General features: G+C 40.1%; 1 long non-coding RNA gene across 1 annotated transcript; it reads right to left on the bottom strand.

Annotated features, from left to right (window-relative positions):
* Positions 1-629: 629 nt before the first annotated feature.
* On the bottom strand, positions 630-14967 carry LOC123733392 (uncharacterized). The gene is made up of 3 exons (XR_006763758.1): positions 14861-14967; positions 13710-13898; positions 630-745 (listed from the first exon to the last, which is right to left on the bottom strand). It is a non-coding gene; the product is annotated as an uncharacterized lncRNA (long non-coding RNA).
* Positions 14968-17905: the final 2938 nt, after the last annotated feature.

Below are 17905 nucleotides of genomic sequence, written 5' to 3'. Positions count from 1 at the left end.
AAACTCTTCCCACATTTACCACAGCTATAAGGTTTCTCTCCTGTGTGTGTTCTCTGGTGCACTGTCAGATGTCCAGATTGACCAAAACTCTTCCAACATTTACCACAGCTATAAGATTTCTCTACTGTGTGTATTCTCTGGTGTACTGTCAGATTATCAGATGTAGTAAAACTCTTCCCACATTGATCACAGCTAAAAGGTTTCTCTCCTGTGTGTATTCTCTGGTGTAAAGTCAGTTCTCCAGATTGACCAAAACTCTTCCCACATTGACCACAGCTATAAGGTTTCTCTCCTGTGTGTCTTCTCTGGTGTACAGTCAGAATGCTTGATGTAGTGAAACTCTTCCCACATTGATCACAGCTATAAGGTTTCTCTCCTGTGTGTATTCTCTGGTGTACTGTCAGATGATCAGATGTAGTAAAACTCTTCCCACATTGATCACAGCTAAAAGGTTTCTCTCCAGTGTGTGTTCTCTGGTGTACAGTCAGTTCTCCAGATTGAACAAAACTCTTCCCACATTGACCACAGCTATAAGATTTCTCTCCTGTGTGTATTCTCTGATGAATTTTAATGCCTGATGAGGTGAATCTCTTCCCACAGTCAGAGCAGCAGTGAGTTCTCTTCCCTGTGGGTCTCTGCTGGTGTTTATTGAGGTGTTCTGATCTGGAGAGACTCTTCTCTGCCTCGTCAGCATCATGAGGTTGTTGAGGCTCCCCAGAGGATCCACAATAGTCACGTCTCTCTCCTGTGTGAACAACAAAGTTAGACAGATGATTAAAGGCCCAAAACAGCGTAATCCACTGTATAAGGTGATGTACAACAACTGACGTCTGTAATCAATGTTAAAATGATTTAACAATTGTCTTAAAAAGAGCAAGAATAGTCATATTTAGTCTTGTTTTCACATTAGTAGTAAAACCAATGATTGTAGGCTAGAAAGAAATTATTAAAGTTGTTGAAACCCTAAGCAATGTGCCAGACGACTTTGGTCTCCAATATAGGCCCCTTTCTGTGTTTGCTAGAATTGCGGCACGAGGGCAAAGCACACAATTTGGTTGCAGAAACTCATCCCTGCTAATGAGGAAATGGCTAGTTATGGATGTAGTATATCTGGTAATGAGGAAACCACTAGTTATGGATGTACTATATCTGGTAATGAGGAAACCACTAGTTATGGATGTAGTATATCTGGTAATGAGGAAACCACTAGTTATGGATGTAGTATATCTGGTAATGAGGAAACCACTAGTTATGGATGTAGTATATCTGGTAATGAGGAAACCACTAGTTATGGATGTAGTATATCTGGTAATGAGGAAACCACTAGTTATGGATGTAGTATATCTGGTAATGAGGAAACCACTAGTTATGGATGTAGTATATCTGGTAATGAGGAAACCACTAGTTACGGATGTAGTATATCTGGTAATGAGGAAACCACTTGTTATGGATGTAGTATATCTGGTAATGAGGAACCCACTAGTTATGGATGTAGTATATCTAGTAATGAGGAAACCACTAGTTATGGATGTAGTATATCTGGTAATGAAGAAACCATTAGTTATGGATGTAGTATATCTGGTAATGAGGAAACCACTAGTTATGGATGTAGTATATCTGGTAATGAGGAAACCACTAGTTATGGATGTAGTATATCTGGTAATGAGGAAACCGCTAGTTATGGATGTAGTATATCTGGTAATGAGGAAACCGCTAGTTATGGACGTAGTATATCTGGTAATGAGGAAACCGCTAGTTATGGATGTAGTATATCTGGTAATGAGAAAACCGCTAGTTATGGACGTAGTATATCTGGTAATGAGGAAACCACTAGTTATGGATGTAGTATATCTGGTAATGAGGAAACCACTAGTTATGGATGTAGTATATCTGCTAATGAGGAAACCACTAGTTATGGATGTAGTATATCTGCTAATGAGGAAACCACTAGTTATGGATGTAGTATATCTGGTAATGAGGAAACCACTAGTTATGGATGTACTATATCTGGTAATGAGGAAACCACTAGTTATGGATGTAGTATATCTGGTAATGAGGAAACCACTAGTTATGGATGTAGTATAGCTGCTAATGAGGAAACCACTAGTTATGGATGTAGTATATCTGGTAATGAGGAAACCACTAGTTATGGATGTAGTATATCTGGTTGGTAATGAGGAAACCACTAGTTATGGATGTAGTATATCTGATAATGAGGAAACCACTAGTTATGGATGTAGTATATCTGGTAATGAGGAAACTACTAATTATGGATGTAGTATATCTGCCTGGAGCAAAAATGGTGAGAAAAGATTTTAGTTTTTCACAATGTATTCTGAATGTGAATGGGGGAAAACTCAGGGGAGTAACCTCCATTTCCAGGAAGATATTAGATTATGAGTTCATTTCACACTACCTTGGATTATAATTGTAAGGCTTGTTTGAATTTCCTGCTTAATATAATGTTTGTGTCGTCATCGCAAATCAACCACTTTGTACTTAGAAAACACTTCAACCAGTAAAATGCTCTTTGGCTTTTCCATCAGCCTGACAATGAGGGTTTGTACACTGTTTGCCAAATTGGCCCATAACTTCACCTAACAACAATCATACCTATGTAATGAACGAAGAAGCACTTTGGATGTTGTTGCATGACATACATAGTGTCCTCTAGGACCCATAACAATAACATAGACCTACTGTAGGACCCATAACAACAACATAGACCTACTGTAGGACCCATAACAACAACATAGACCTACTGTAGGACCCATAACAATAACATAGACCTACTGTAGGACCCATAACTTCACCTAACAACAACATAGACCTACTGTAGGACCCATAACTTCACCTAACAACAACATAGACCTACTGTAGGACCCATAACTTCACCTAACAACAACATAGTCCTACTGTAGGACCCATAACTTCACCTAACAATAACATAGACCTACTGTAGGACCCATAACTTCACCTAATAACAACATAGACCTACTGTAGGACCCATAACAATAACATAGACCTACTGTAGGACCCATAACTTCCCCTAACAATATAGACCTAGGACTATAAATCATTTAATATTTCAGGTGAAACATGGAAACTAAAATGTCTTTGTAATGACATTTCATAACCTGATCACCAGATAATTTTGTGAATAATCCCACTAGGCTACTCTGTAATCTGTTGTCATTCTAAATGTCCTGAATAAAGGAAAATAGCTCTGTGTGTTGTACAATAGCCTATCCATCAAGGAACAGTTCTCTACACATTATGAGCAAAGTATCTCTGTCTCCAAACAGACTAACGAGACCCTACTGTAAATCAACCAGACAATAACACATTATAAACATCAATTTGTTAGGGATGTTGGATCCAACATGGAGCACGGCATAACTGTCTTTACCAGAGTAATGAATGAAGAAGCACTTTGGTTAATTTTTTTATTTCACCTTTATTTAACCAGGTAGGCTAGTTGAGAACAAGTTCTCATTTACAACTGCGACCTGGCCAAGATAAAGCAAGGCAGTGCGACAAAAACACAACAACACATGGGATAAACAAAAGCAGTCAATAACACAATAGAAAAATCTATATACAGTGTGTGCAAATGGAGTACGGAGGTAAGGCAATAAATAGGCCATAGTAGTGAAGTAATTACAATTTAACACTGGAGTGATAGATGTTCAAGTAGAAATACTGGTGTGCAAAAGAGCAAAAATATAAATAAAAACAATATGGGGATATGGTAGGTAGTTGGATGGGCTATTTACAGATGGGCTGTGTACAGCTGCAGTGATCGGTAAGCTGCTCAGATAGCTGATGTTTAAAGTTAGTGAGGGAAATATAAGTCTCCAGCTTCAGCAATTTTTGCAATTCGTTCCAGTCACTGGCAGCAGAGAACTGGAAGGAAAGGCGGCCAATGTATGTGTTGGCTTTGGGGACGACCAGTGAGATATACCTCCTGGAGTGCGTGCTATGGGTGGGTGTTGCTATGGTGACCAGTGAGCTGAGATAAGGTGGAGGTTTACTAGCAAAGACATATAGATGACCTGGAGCAAATGGGTCTCGCGACGAATATGTAGCGAGGGTCAGCCGACGAGAGCATACAGGTCGCAGTGGTGGGTGGTATATGGGGCTTTGGTGACAAAACGGATGGCACTGTGATAGACTGCATCCAGTTTGCTGAGTAGTGTTGGAAGCTATTTTGTAAATGACATCGCCGAAGTCGAGGATCAGTAGGATTGTCAGTTTTAGGAGGGTATGTTTGGCGGCATGAGTGAAGGAGGCTTTGTTCCTCTGAGGAGATGGGAGAACCTTCCAGAAGGACAACCATCTCTGCAGCACTCCACCAATCAGACCTTTATGGTAGTGGCCAGACAGAAGCCACTCCTCAGTAAAAGGCACATGATAGCCTGCTTGGAGTTTGACAAAAGGCACCTTAAGACTCTAAGACCATGAGAAACAAGATTCTCTGTCTTGATGAAACAAAGATTGAACTCTTTGGCCTGAATGCCAAGCATCACACCTGGAGGAAACCTGGCACCATCCCTACAGTGAAGCATGGTGGTGGCAGCATCATGCTGTGAGGATGTTTTTCAGCAGCAGGGACTGGGAGACTAGTCAGGATCCAGGGAAATATTAACAGAGCAAAGTGCAGAGAGATCCTTGATGAAAGACCTGCTCCAGAGTGCTCAGGACCTCAGACTGGGGTGAAGGTTCACCGTCCAACAGGACAATGACCTTAAGCACACAGCAAAGACAACGCAGGAGTGGCTTCGGGATAAGTCTCTATGTCCTTGAGTGGCCCAGCCAGAGCCCGGACTGGAACCTGATCTAACATCTCTGGAGAAACCTGAAAATAGCTGTGCAGTGACGTTCCCCATCCAACCTGACAGAGGGGTCTGAATACTTTCCGAATGCACTGTATACAGCAACACCTCCCCCATAGGCATTCCTGTCTTTTCTGTAGTTGTTATATTCCTGTATTGCTACTGCTGTATCAAAGGAATTATCTAAGTGAGTTTCAGAGATGAGCACTACAGCGCATTCCAAATTCAATAGGCAGGCTAGTAAACAAAAGTTTCCAAAGAAAAACTTTTCCAGAAAATGTCAAAACATGTAATGCCCGTCCAAGAGACTGTCGACCAATCGCATTTCACATTGTGATGCTGTGACACACAGTTCCTAAGCTAATTGTCACAAAATCTCTTTTAAAAGCCCGGGGGAACACAAGTAAGCTTCATTCACCAGAAGTTATGCATGCTAGCCAACGTTAGTCAGGAGGCTCTTTAGTCTAGCTAGGCTAGGTAGGGCTGGGCGATATGGACAACATTTTCACTATTTTTTTATTCAAAAAGTTGGTGAAGCAGCAACTGTACTGGAATGAGAACAATATAGATGCTACTTCGAGAACACAAACTCTTATCTTTCACAGCAAAGAGCAGGGAGTCCAGGGGATCACTGGAGGAGAAATGGAGGAAGCATTGTGGGATTCTCTTGGTGTGAGTACAGTTGTGCAGACTGAGTGGACGATGGTGAAGAACAGTGACTCTGTACAGTTGTTGAGACTGAGTGGATGATGGTGAAGAACATTGACTCTGTACAGTTGTGCAGACTGAGTGGACAACGGTGAAGAACAGTGACTCTCTGTACAGTTGTTGAGACTGAGTGGATGATGGTGAAGAACAGTGACTCTGTACAGTTGGTGAGACTGAGTGGATGATGGTGAAGAACAGTGACTCTGTACAGTTGGTGAGACTGAGTGGATGATGGTGAAGAACAGTGACTCTGTACAGTTGGTGAGACTGCGTGGACGATGGTGAAGAACAGTGACTCTGTACAGTTGGTGAGACTGCGTGGACGATGGTGAAGAACAGTGACTCTGTACAGTTGTGCAGACTGAGTGGATGATGGTGAAGAACAGTGACTCTGTACAGTTGGTGAGACTGAGTGGACGATGGTGAAGAACAGTGGAGTGAAAGGGGCTAAAGTTGGTAATGAACAGCAGTTTATGGTTGGAGTGGGAATCATCAGCAAGGATGTTTTTTGGGTGACCCGTTAGAGGTCTCAAAGATGGTGAAGGATGAATTGGGTAAAGTGGAATCGGTTCGAGTGACCAGGAGCGGTATGATGCTGATTTCGTGTGTCAACTGCACAAAAGGAGAAGCTCTGTGACTCAACAAGATGTGGACGTACAATGTGGAAGGCTATGACTTTCAGAGTAGGGCACCGGTTAAAAGTGTCATCTCTGGTGTTGCGTTGGACATAGAGGCTGGGTGGTTTAGGGAAAACATTCCAGGTATACGCACGTCCATTAAATTGAATGATAGACGGAAGGTTTTACTGTCGTTTGGTGAACTGGTTCTCCCATCTTATGTAAAACCTGGGTATGTGAGATATGCGGTGAGACCCTATGCACAGAAGCCTGTCATGACGTTGGCCTGTGGGTAAGGTTTATGACCCCCCCATAAATACCTTTCTCCCTTCCCCTCTCTTTCTGACCCTACTGAAGGACTGCTGTCCTGAAGGACTGCGTCCTGTTAAATATAGAGAGTCTGGGAACATCAAACAAATGGGGAAAGGAACCATATTTTGGTAATAAAACCAGTTGGAAATATGCTTTGGAATGTAATGAGTATGGATGTCAGTTCGGTTGTCATCTGAGACATTATGACTGTACCTGGGAAAGTATACACCCTCTAGTTATCAGAGTCACATGGAATTGTTATGCAATTGAAATGTTTGATATTGAAATAGTTTGTTAAGAGATTAAATGTAATTTTAGCTTCCAAATGAGAGAATTGGGTTTCCATAAGGAAAGTGCCCTGCTTGATCAGTGGCCCACCCCTGTGAAGAGACAGGGGTTATAAACGATGAAACACATCCTTCCCCCTCTCCACTATATAAGCCTTTGACGAAAAGATAGCCTCATGTTCCAGTACGTGAGGTCTGCAGCCTCTACGTTAGAAGGACACACGTCAAGTACAGAACTAAGCCAACCTCGGCGTGAGCTTTGGTAGCGAATGGTATGAACTTTGAGCTTATTCACTACAAAAGTGATACTTCCTAGCCGTTGAGTTAGCAGCAGCCGCTGTAGACGTGGGCTAGGAAAGGACGGACGACGCATCCAGTCTAACAAACAGATGAAGATACCACCACGTATCCAATTTACCACCAGAGACATTCTTCCGAGGACAGGAAGATCTGTTGGCCAACCCGGCCAACATCTACGACCAACCTACCGAAGCGCAGCTCAGAGTAAATATTTATTGCATTTTCCTTTTCCAAATGGGCGGTAATTTAGAATGCATAAGATAATGTATTTACGATAGCATAGCTGCTGTTTCTCTGTTCCTAAATCTTCCTGCTCTTTCATTCAAGCCCAACCCCCTTTCCTTTGTGTAACCAGCCATCATACAGGTTCCGTCCACCAGGAATGTTTTCTGTATGACATCATTTGTATTCTGTGTATTTGTAATTCTGTGTGATTAGTTTAGGTATTTAGTAAATAAATAATTAAACCCAATGTTGTATTGCTGATTCAACTTGTTAGCCAGGGTTCGTGAAGATAGCCAAGAATTTACAACTTTCATTATGAGACTGAAAATAAGGTAAGGGTTAATATTGACTGCTATCGATGTAAAATATTACTAAGTATTTTAAGAGTTTATTCGGAAGATAACGGCTCTATAAACGTTCTTCCGTGGTGCCCCGACTTTCTAGTTAATTACATTTACATGATTAGCTTAGTCAGGTAATATTAATTACAGAGAAATCATTTTATAAGTTAGCCTGTCATATCACTTAATCCGGCATAGCCAAAGACACGACAAGACATTGGTGAGGCAGTTGAGAAATAAAGTGTATTATTCTTCTTAATTCCTTAGATCTCAAACCTCATTTGCTGGACTTTCACATAGAGGTTACTAGGTCACCCAGTTTAAAAAATATATATTTTACCTTTATATAACTAGGCAAGTTAGTTAAGAACAAATACTTATTTTCAATGACAGCCTAGGAACAGTGGGTTAGCTGCTTTGTTCAGGGGCAGAATGACAGATTTTTACCTCATCAGCTCGGGGATTCAATCTTGCAACCTTTTGGTTACTAGTCCAACACTCTAAACACTAGGCTACCTGCCGCCCCAGTTCAAACCACATTGAAAAAATAAAACGAATGTGGCTTGTTTATCAAGTGTTCTGCCTTGCAATAATATATATAATAAAATAAGAAAACAAAAACAGCAAAATGCTTAGACAGGTTTTGAATAACAAAATAATCAAATTGCTATTTAGTACAATGCATATCAAATTACCCAGCAGCCATTTAGAAACAACAAGTCATCAAAAAAAGTGTTATTTCTTAATTAAAAAATGTATTCTGGATGTTTAAATCGGCCACATCTGACAAAGAGGACAGGGACATGCGTTTTGTTTAGGTGGTATACCTTTTTCTGAAAACAAATATGGTTAACCATGACCAGAAAATGGTTAACGTTTAGGACTGTGGGCCACCACAATATGTACCCAAGCGAACAGGGATAGCACTCATAAAGTAGCCAGAACCCTGTTAATAATAATAAGTTACCTGATAATAATAATAATAATAATAATAATAATTGAGGTCAGCCTACAAGGTTAATAGTAATTTACCCGAGGTCGGCGTTCACGGTTATTGCCGACAGGTCTCATTGATAACAATAGAGAAGCTGCCATTTTAACGCAGAACAATGAGCTGGGAATAGAATGTTCAGAAGGTGAGTTGGCGTCACGGTGCTCAATTGAACTAGTAGGAGCTGGCAGGGTGAAAAATGACCTAAAATAAGGTCTGTTTTTTAGCGATTACTTCATAACATAACGTAATATTATGAAACTGAGCTCCATGGAGGATGCAATGAACTAGTTTTCATCAGAAAAAAAAAACATTGTTAAAAATGTCATGTGTCCAGCCTACTTGAGGCGCCCGAAAATAATATTCAAAAGTTCGGTCCTTGGACACAGAGGGGTTAAACACTAAAGTTACAGTCCATCTAGTGAAGAGAGGAGAATCGGACAGAGGTAACTTCTGCCGAAGTCGGTCCCTCTCCTTGTTCGGCGATCGACACTACCGACCTTCTAGCCATCACTGATCCACTTTTCATTTTCCATTGGTTTTGTCTTGTCTTCCTACACACCTGGTTCCAATCCCATCAATTACATGTTGTGTATTTAACCCTCTGTTTCCCCTCATGTCCTTGTCGGAGATTGTTTGTTGTATGTAGGTGTTTATTGTTATTCTGGTGTGCGACGGGTTTTGCACCCTCTATTTGTTATTTTGTATACTTTGGTTTTCCGAGGTTTTGATGTTTATTAAACAGCTCCATTTTTACCAAGTTCATTCTCCTGCGCCTGACTTCCCTGCCACCAGCACGCAACGCATTACAGCATCCATCAACGAGAGAGGGAGAAGCCCTCCACGGGATTTAACAGGTGGAAGAAACAACCGGGGAGCTCCATCGGTCCACAAGAAGTACAGGCAGCCGGTGATGATGTAGTGTTAGCTAGGATAACTAAGATGCTGCTGGTAGAGTAGCTAGCTAGCTTACCTAGCTGTACCGACTAGCTAGGATAACTAAAATACTGCTGGTAGAGTAGCTAGCTAGCTTACCTAGCTGTACCGACTAGCTAGGATAACTAGGATGCTGATGGTAGAGTAGCTAGCTAGCTTACCTAGCTGTACCGACTAGCTAGGATAACTAGGATGCTGCTGGTAGAGTAGCTAGCTAGCTTACCTAGCTGTACCGACTAGCTAGGATAACTAGGATGCTGCTGGTAGAGTAGCTAGCTAGCTTACCTAGCTGTACCGACTAGCTAGGATAACTAGGATGCTGCTGGTAGAGTAGCTAGCTAGCTTACCTAGCTGTACCAACTAGCTAGGATAACTAGGATGCTGCTGGTAGAGTAGCTAGCTAGCTTACCGAGCTGTACCGACTAGCTAGGATAACTAGGATGCTGCTGGTAGAGTAGCTAGCTAGCTTACCGAGCTGTACCGACTAGCTAGGATAACTAAGATGCTGCTGGTAGAGTAGCTAGCTAGCTGTACCGACTAGCTAGGATAACTAGGATGCTGCTGGTAGAGTAGCTAGCTAGCTTACCTAGCTGTACAGACTAGCTAGGTTAACTAGGATGCTGCTGGTAGAGTAGCTAGCTAGCTTACCTCGCTGTACCGACTAGCTAGGATAACTAGGATGCTGCTGGTAGAGTAGCTAGCTACCTTACCTAGCTGTACCGACTAGCTAGGATAACTAGGATGCTGCTGGTAGAGTAGCTAGCTAGCTTACGTAGCTGTACCGACTAGCTAGGATAGCTAGGATAACTAGGATGCTGCTGGTAGAGTAGCTAGCTAGCTTACCTAGCTGTATCGACTAGCTAGGATAACTAGGATGCTGCTTGTAGAGTAGCTAGCTAGCTTACCGAGCTGTATTGACTAGCTAGGATAACTAGGAAGCTGCTGGTAGAGTAGCTTGCTAGCTTACCGAGCTGTATCGACTAGCTAGGATAACTAGGATGCTGCTGGTAGAGAAGCTAGCTAGCTTACCGAGCTGTATCGACTAGCTAGGATAACTAGGATGCTGCTGGTAGAGTAGCTAGCTAGCTTACCTAGCTGTACCGACTAGCTAGGATAACTAGGATACTGCTGGTAGAGTAGCTAGCTAGCTTACCTAGCTGTACCGACTAGCTAGGGTAACTAGGATGCTGCTGGTAGAGTAGCTAGCTAGCTTACCTAGCTGTACCGACTAGCTAGGATAACTAGGATGCTGCTGGTAGAGTAGCTAGCTAGCTTACCTAGCTGTACCGACTAGCTAGGATAACTAGGATGCTGCTGGTAGAGTAGCTAGCTAGCTTACCTAGCTGTACCGACTAGCTAGGATAACAAGGATGCTGCTGGTAGAGTAGCTAGCTTGCTTACCGAGCTTTATCGACTAGCCAGGATAACTAGGATGCTGCTGGTAGAGTAGCTAGCTAGCTTACCTAGCTGTACCGACTAGCTTGGCTAGGTAGCAGGTTGTTCTGTACTTCGTCTCGAGGATGATGATGAATCCGGTGAACCACAAAATGAAACAAGGACAGAGAGTGAAAAGGATCTGGCGACACTCATACTGTCCCTGACCGTAAAGCAAAAAGCAAATTCAACAATAAACTTCGACGTCTCAACACTGTAGCGAACTCCATCGTTATTCTCCAAGATCACCTCAGCCACTCTGCGCGTAACCGTGACAATATGCTTGGCGCCGCACCGGACGCGGACAGTTCTGTACGGGGACGGGGACAGTTCCAGAACGCGGACATGAGCAGTGCCACACAATAAACTAAACCCAGTCTTTACAGTGGGTTACATTAGTAATATTCATTTTTTATTATTATTATGAAAAACTGAATTATTCATTTTTTAAAACAATATTTTGAGATTGATTTTAGAAGTGCTGACAATGAAGACAATTTACTCTTATAGGTATATGGGGGGGTATTGCAATGTATTGTAATATATTGTAATGTATTGTATAGTAATGTATAGTATTGTATAGTAATGTATAGTAATGTATAGTATTGTATAGTATTGTATAGTATTGTATAGTAATGTATAGTATTGTATAGTATTGTGTAGTATTGTATAGTAATGTACAGTATTGTATAGTATTGTGTAGTAATGTATAGTGTTGTATAGTAATGTATAGTATTGTGTAGTAATGTATAGTATTGTGTAGTAATGTATAGTATTGTATAGTATTGTATAGTAATGTATAGTATTGTATAGTATTGTATAGTAATGTATAGTATTGTATAGTATTGTATAGTAATGTATAGTATTGAAAAAAAGTCAGTTGTTGTCTGTCTTCCTAAGTGATTTATTTATTGTATTATAATGTATTGTATTACAATGTAATGTATTATAATGTATTGTTTTATAATGTATTGTATTGTATAGTAATGTATTGTTTTGTTTTGTATTGTATTGTAATGTATTGTATTGTATTGTATTGTATAGTAATGTATTGTATTGTATTGTATTGTATTGTATTGTATTGTATTGTAATGTAATGTAATGTAATTTATTGTATTGTATTGTATTGTTATGTATTGTATTGTATTGTATTGTATTGTAATGTATTGTATTGTAATGTATTGTATTGTATAGTATTGTAATGTATTGTATTGTATTGTAATGTATTGTATTGTATTGTATTGTGTTGTATTATATTGTATTATATTGTAATGTATTGTATTATATTGTATTATATTGTAATGTATTGTATTGTAATGTATTATATTGTATTGTATTGTATAGTAATGTATTGTATTGTATTGTAATGTATTGTATTGTATTGTATTGTAATGTATTGTATTGTATTGTAATGTATTGTATTGTATTGTAATGTATTGTATTGTATTATAATGTATTGTATTATAATGTATTGTATTATAATGTATTTAATTATAATGTATTGTATTATAATGTATTTAATTATAATGTATTGTATTATAATGTATTGTATTGTAAAGTGTTGTAATATATCATATTGTAAAAAAGTCAGCCAGAGTTGACGTGGGCCATCGTTCAAACAAAGAGAAGCCTCCCTGACCACCAGTGTGTTTGGATATAATGAAGATCAATTCAGCGAAGAAGAACCTCTAGAGTTCTGATCAAAGAGCCTTATAAAGGGTTCTATATATATATTATATATACTGTATACCCAGACACTTCCTAACCTCCTATAAAGGGTTCTACATATATTATATATACTGTATACCCAGACACTTCCTAACCTCCTATAAAGGGTTCTATATATATATTATATATACTGTATACTCAGACAGGCTAACCTCCTATAAAGGGTTCTATATATATTCTATATATACTGTATACTCAGACAGGCTAACCTCCTGTAAAGGGTTCTATATATATTCTATATATACTGTATACTCAGACAGGCTAACCTCCTATAAAGGGTTCTATATATACTGTATACTCAGACAGGCTAACCTCCTATAAAGGGTTATATATATATTCTATATATACTGTATACTCAGACACTTCCTAACCTCCTATAAAGGGTTATATATATATATTCTATATATACTGTATACTCAGACAGGCTAACCTCCTATAAAGGGTTCTATATAGAACTTTAGTGGTTCCGTATATTAAGAAAGTTAGAACCCTTTTTGGTTTAAACAGGAGTGAAGACTGGGTTGATATAACGGATATATTGTCCAAATTCAGCTTGTAACACCGATCAGAATTAGTAAGAACAATAAAGTTATGCCTGCCAACATATTAGGCAATAATTAAGAGTAGGCTAAATGATTGTGTCATGCTAAAATTCTATAGAGATGAGTGTGTATACTGGTAAAGATGTGTGTGTGTGTGTGTGTGTGTGTGTGTGTGTGTGTGTGTGTGTGTGTGTGTGTGTGTGTGTGGCTGGTGAGACAACCACATATCACAGTGAAATATACAGGATACAAACATTTCATTCCAGCTATATAGCGTTTTGCAAAACAAAAATTAATACACAAAAATCTATGAATTAAAATCTTACAACAACAATATTTTACAGACACATGACGGTTCCCGTAAGCAATCATATCCCATGAAAAATAACAAATGTGAAAAAATGGTGGAAATAATGTTTTAGAAACAGTCCTTAAACAACATAGTCATCTTACCTCTTAGCTTTGTTGTCATGTTCCCCAGAGAGACTAATTTTAGAGGCAGGGCCCCCCTCCTCTCTCTCCCCAGAGAGACTAATTTTAGAGGCAGGGCCCCCCTCCTCTCTCTCCCCAGAGAGACTAATTTTAGAGGCAGGGCCCCCCTCCTCTCTCTCCACAGAGAGACTCATTTTAGAGCACTGACCCCTGTAAACAGAGATCCAGCATGTTGGTTGTGGTTAACACAGTGACAACTAAACAGAGATCCAGCATGTTGGTTGTGGTTAACACAGTGACAACTAAACAGAGATCCAGCATGTTGGTTGTGGTTAACACAGTAACAACTAAACAGAGATCCAGCATGTTGGTTGTGGTCAACACAGTGACAACTAAACAGAGATCCAGCATGTTGGTTGTGGTTAACACAGTGACAACTAAACAGAGATCCAGCATGTTGGTTGTGGTTAACACAGTGACCCCTAAACAGAGATCCAGCATGTTGGTTGTGGTTAACACAGGGCCAACTAATTATTGAAGGTCAATTGTTCTCTTTTATTCATTATCTCTTAGAAATAAAACATTTACTAACAGACATAGAAAGACACATCCAAACAGTCAGGTGATTTAATATTTTTCACCCTTTCTCCATGTAGTGGAACTAATAATAATAAAACAATTTAACAACAACAATATTAATAATAATAATAATAATAATGTGTCACTTTCTCTTTTAATAATTCCTCTCATTCTAGTGTGTTGCTTTGTTCAACAGGTATGATATTATTATGCTGTTACTGAATTCAGTTCATAATAACAATGTTAAGAAAAGTATGTTCAGTGGTTTCAAACCAAATTACACAGGAAAGAGGAGCTCATTATAGTTTAGAAAACAAATTTTACGATATTTTGAAAGACGATTTACAACTTATACATAAAAATATACAAATTATAAAATAACCACAATAAACGAATATATGAACAATATGTTATTGAATTTGACTTGCCTACGCCCAGTTAGCGCCATTTTGTATGATTGAACTGTCACATAACTGTCCCAGGTGAAATGGACTTTTAGATCTGAGTGTTTTACTGTCAGTCACTATACTAAAATAACACCATACATTTAATTTCTCTACACACTTTACAATAATCCCTGGGAAGATTCTTACCCTGTAGCCTGAATTCACAACCAGAACATGTCAAGTCATTGAGATATTTTCCGTTGTTCTGAGAGAGCACCTTCCTGATAACAAGTGTCTCTGTATCTATGTTCTAGGTACAGTCGATCTTTGGATGCAATAATATCTGGTCAAAGTCTAGTGACACAACACCATAGTATATCATAAACATAACAGCAGTTGGCCAGTAAAGGCCATGACATACTATAAAACAGGGTTTGTCAACTAGATTTGGCTTCGGGTGTCACGGTTGTCATAGAGAGGAGCGGACCAAAGTGCAGCGTGATTATCGTTTCACATATTTTATTGAACTGTGAAACTATGCAATACATACACATAACCTAAAGAACAAAAAAACAACAAACCGTGATGCAGAGGTGAAACATACACTACTCAAAAACAATCTCCCACAAACCCAGGTGGGAAAAACACCTACTTAAGTATGATCTCCAATTAGAGACAACGATGACCAGCTGCCTCTAATTGGAGATCATCCCAAACAAAACCCAACATAGAAATACAAAACTAGAAAACAACATAGAAAAACTAAACTAGAAACCCCCCTGTCACGCCCTGACCTACTCTACCATAGAAAATAACAGCTTTCTCTGGTCAGGACGTGACATCGGGAGAATGTTTTTCTGAGTTAAAGTGGGCGGGCCAGAACATAATTAGCGTATAATATTAGCACAATTAATAGGCCTACACTACAAATTTAACAACATGTTTAACACATTTGATTAGTACATAGTACATTGAGGGACAATAAAATAATTTAGATCTGATTAAGTTCATAAAATCACCAATATCTCTATTCAATTATAACTTTTTGTTTATTTCTCTGTGCGTTGATTGGTGGGGAAAAACAGGTCTACGTAGCCTATTGTAGTCTACACTACTTTATTAATATCAACATTCATTCAGAACAATTGGCTTGATAGCAAGAGAACATGTCGTTCTCAAAAAGTAACAAAAGGTGGATAATGAAAATCAAAGTTTCAGGGAAGAACGGACAGAGAGATATCCATTCATCTTACCATCTTTCTCCAATGCCAAGCCAGAGTGTCTTGTTTGCAATGAAAATGTCATTGTTTGCAAATAATTCAATCTCAGATGGCATTATGAATCTAAGCGTAGTACTTTCAAAGGGGCCTTCCCGCCCCAGACAGAGGCCCGACGCAGAAACACTGAAGCATTAACTACAACCTACAAACACGGCAGTAGAATCCTCCTTCGTGGCCTGACCCAACAACAGAAGGTCACAAGTGCTTTCCTAAAAGCATCCTGGGTTCTAACCAAACACAACATGCCCTTCACAGACGCAGAGCTGTTTAAAAACTGCATGGTGACAGTTTTGGAGGAATTGGCTACAGACAAGTCTATGGACAGCATAATTGCGTCTGTCAAACAGGTGCCCCTGTCTGTGACAACAGCCTGGACGGCGTGTCTGTGCTCTGGCGGATGATGTGCATAGGATTGTTCTGGAGGGGCTCAGTCAGGCTGAGCATTTTCCCCTGGCTATTGATGAGAGTACTGACAACACCGATGTAGCACAGTTGTGTGTTTATGTCCGTTATTTTCATGGAAATTACTTTAAAGAAGAGCTACTGGCACTGATTCCCCTGGAAGGACACACCACCGGGGACATTCCCCTGGAAGGACACACCACCGGGGACGTTCCCCTGGAAGGACACACCACCGGGGACATCCTATTCACAAAGCTGGAACAATTGTTTACGTAGCATGGCCTGTCACTGGAAAAAGTCAACTTTGTGGTCACCGTCAGGGCTCCTGCTATGGTGGACAGACACAGGGGCCTGGTCAGCAGGTTGAAGGAAATCGCCCCACAAATGAATGGCTTGCATTGTCTCATCCATCAGAGTGTGAAACCCTCTCTCTATACTGCACGAGGGAGAGAGTCTCCTCCAGGAATTTATGACCTGAGATAACAGAACCTGGGTGAGAGAGAGGGGGATGGAGGGAGAGAGAGGGGAATGGAGGGAGAGAGAGGGGGATGGAGGGAGAGAGAGGGGGATGGAGGGAGAGAGAGGGAGATGGAGGGAGAGAGAGGGGGATGGTGCTCGCTATACCCAATGAGGGCAGCAGCTGACCACCTTCGTATTTTGGAAATGGAGGAATTCCTTTTATGTGCTAACAATGTTTGGATCAACTTACACCTGTGAGTCCTCCTTTTCCTCTATGAATGCAATCGACTCACGACAGGAACCGGCTTTCACATAAGGCAACCGAGGACTGCCTGCTCATCAACATCACATCCCTCTCACCTGACATCCACAAGATCGTGTCCGAGGGGAAATGCAACTTTTCCCATTAAGTAAATCACTTAGTATTTAATAAATAGTCATATAGGCTACTAACATTATAGTAATTATTATTATTATTATTATTATAATTGTTATTATTGCTATTATTATTATTGTGATTATTAGTGCTTATCAATGGCTATTTTAGGTCTCATGCTGACAGTATTTTCTGTTTGTTTTGTCGTTACAGGAGCAGGTTATCCCAGACTCCTGATACAGGGCTACAGACACTCAGGTTATCCCCAGACTCCTGACACAGGGCTACAGACACTCAGGTTATCCCAGACTCCTGGTACAGGGCTACAGACACTCAGGTTATCCCAGACTCCTGATACAGGGCTACAGACACTCAGGTTATCCCAGACTCCTGATACAGGGCTACAGACACTCAGACACAGACATCACCTTTTTTTCTTAAATTATTGTTTTATGTAGGATGCTGCCTTTTTGGCCATGTTGCAGTTGTAAGTTGGCCTAATAAATAAATACAAATCCCTCTTTTATTAGGCCATGTTGTTGTCTTGTGAAAGATGCTGTTAAGCCACACAGCCTAGCTCAGCCAGTTAAGTTATTTATATGGGCCTTCGGCACCACATAGCCTAGCTCAGACAGTTAAGTTATTTATATGGGCCTTCGGCACCACATAGCCTAGCTCAGACAGTTAAGTTATTTATATGGGCCTGCGCCCCCACACAGCCTAGCTCAGACAGTT

This window comes from Salmo salar, unplaced genomic scaffold (genome assembly GCF_905237065.1).
Source record: "Salmo salar unplaced genomic scaffold, Ssal_v3.1, whole genome shotgun sequence".
NCBI lineage: Eukaryota > Metazoa > Chordata > Actinopteri > Salmoniformes > Salmonidae > Salmo > Salmo salar.
Note: the sequence above shows the minus strand (reverse complement) of the source record. Positions and strands in the feature narration are given on the sequence as shown.